Genomic DNA, 2,521 nt, shown 5'->3' on the forward strand with positions numbered 1-2,521 from the left:
AAGATGAGAGCTGACAGAGTTATATGATTCAATGCAATCTGGTGCACTTCTGCTTTATTTGCAAAACGTTTTATGCAGATACAATAAGTAATGGGGCAACGTCACAGAATTGTATCAGTTATTGTGAGCAAGATTGAATATAAATGTAGATGTCAATGTTTCTGTTGTGTCAGGGACTGGATGTTGGTAAGTTAAGTTGCTGAGATAGCTAGTTTATCAAACAGAACGATACTAATAGCATGGGTGTAATTCCTGCTCTCATTGAGGAAACTGATAGTTTAATTGAGTATAACATGTCTGTAGAGAGGATCCGCTGAAAGAGAAGCATCTAAGAACTATTTTTGGGATGATGACCTTAACCAGTGTGGTGCCACAGCGATCAATGCTGGGGCCCGAATTATTAACTGCACAATCACTTGGGTGATAGAAATGAAAGTACTATCTCCATATCTGTGAGTAACACAAACAGAAGTGGAAGGCAAATGGTGAGGATGATGCAAGGAGTTTAACGTGAGATAGAAAAGAAATATGGTGTGCGCATAAAGTTGGCATCTGGCAGATTACATTGGAAAGTTTGTACTGATTAACATTATCAGGCAAAATAGAAGAGTTGAATCTAATTTACAAAAGAAAGGACTCAGGAATTTCAGGCCCTCAGCTTGACAGTCAAAACGTTGGCATGCAATTCTGCAAAAATAGGAAAGTTGGATTGCACGATTAACAATTATTTCAAATGTGGTGGTGCATAAATATCATTCTAAACATGTACATGTTTCTACGCTGCCTGAACCTGCACAAATGTGAACGGTTCTGGTCTAAGTTTCTAAGGAAATATGTGGAGGAGATAATAGATGTGTTGGTAGCAGATGGGAGAAGGTCCACAGAATTAATCCTGAGAATTGTGATATTTTCTTATAGAGTGAGATTGAGTAGCTTAGTCAAAACTCATTGGAATTTGGAAGAATGTGAGGAGATCTTAATGGAAACAAAATCAGATTGTCAGTAGGCTAGACAGGCTCATTGCCAACAAGGTTGTCTCAATTTGTGGGAGAGTCCAGGACCAGAGAGTATAACCTCAATCAAAGGGAGCATATTTTTTAAGACGGAGATGAGAAGTACTTCTCTCTCATTGGGTTATTTAATGATTGGCCTGTTGAAACCCTGTTGCTAAAACTAATCAATGCAGATGGTGGACAGATTTCTAAGCAGTAAGGGAATCAAGAGTGATGGGGATAAGACAAGGAGACGGGACTTGAGGATTATCAATCAGCCATGATTGTACTGAATTGTGGAGCAGACTTGATTTGTTGAATAGACAATGTTGGCTCACGATCTGATAGACATTTTATTGAATCCTGACAGATTAGCTGTGGATAGAATGCTTCGACGTACAGGTAACATGCAAACTTGTCGTTCATTTGTTCAACATGAGGGATCACTCATTCAAAACATCAATTAACTTTCCTTTCTGCAGGTGGTTTTATTTTGGATTTCTCTACCTGAAAATTTAGTGAAAGCAGAGACCCTAAACACCTTTTAAAGGCAGAAGTAGATAGGTTCTAGGTGAGGAAAGGGCTGAAAACATTTGCAGAATAGTTGGGAATGCAGGTTCAATGGTATAATCAGCTCAGCGTGATCTAATTAAATCAGGGTAAACACAAGCCAGTTCGGCTGCCTACCTTTGCACATTCTTTGACACAGTGTTAAAAATGTACACAAATCATTTATGATATCAAAAGATTAAATAACAATTTTAAAACTGTAGGTGGACCCACCAATAATTTACATACTCATTTTCATATGCACTATGTGAATATTATACAGCACTTTATAAGTTCATTCCTCTCTCCTGAGGACACTCATGTTAACAAGGCCAGCTTATCACCTTTTCTCAAAGATAATCTGAATATCTGAAGCTTCAAATTATTAAACTTTTTCTGGACAGCATACAAGGTATTTGCATACTTGCAAAAACTAGATTAGAGAGGTGCTGGAAAGGTACAGCAGTTCTGGCAGAATCCAAGGAGCAGCAAAAGCCCTTCAGCAGGAATACAGGCATCTGCAGTCATTGTTTTTACCCCTACATACAAAAACGACTGACCAAATCTGCAAATAGGATACAAGATGTAAACTCACGAATTCCTACATAACTGTAGTCCAGCATTCTTACTGAAATGTCCAATACTACTCCACCCACCCGCATCTCTCTCCACACAAACAATGAGGGAGTTGTGCTCTCTATCTTACACAGGCCATGCTTTTGTTTTGGTGATCAATCTTTTGGAAGCAATAACATTGTCTAAATAGTGAAGTCTTTATTCTAAGTATCATATCAATGATAGAATTAGTGGCATGCTCTATTTTGTAAATAAATTCCTTTCTATTTCTGCCTTCTGCTCCATAGATTATTCCTGAATTAACCAATACTGACTGTTCTCTTGTAACAGAGGAGCCCGTATCATCAAACTCTGCTGTGATCTCCCACATGCACTGACTTTATTCCTCTCCCAGCTTTTACCTG

Source organism: Hemiscyllium ocellatum, unplaced genomic scaffold (genome assembly GCF_020745735.1).
Source record: "Hemiscyllium ocellatum isolate sHemOce1 unplaced genomic scaffold, sHemOce1.pat.X.cur. scaffold_184_pat_ctg1, whole genome shotgun sequence".
NCBI lineage: Eukaryota > Metazoa > Chordata > Chondrichthyes > Orectolobiformes > Hemiscylliidae > Hemiscyllium > Hemiscyllium ocellatum.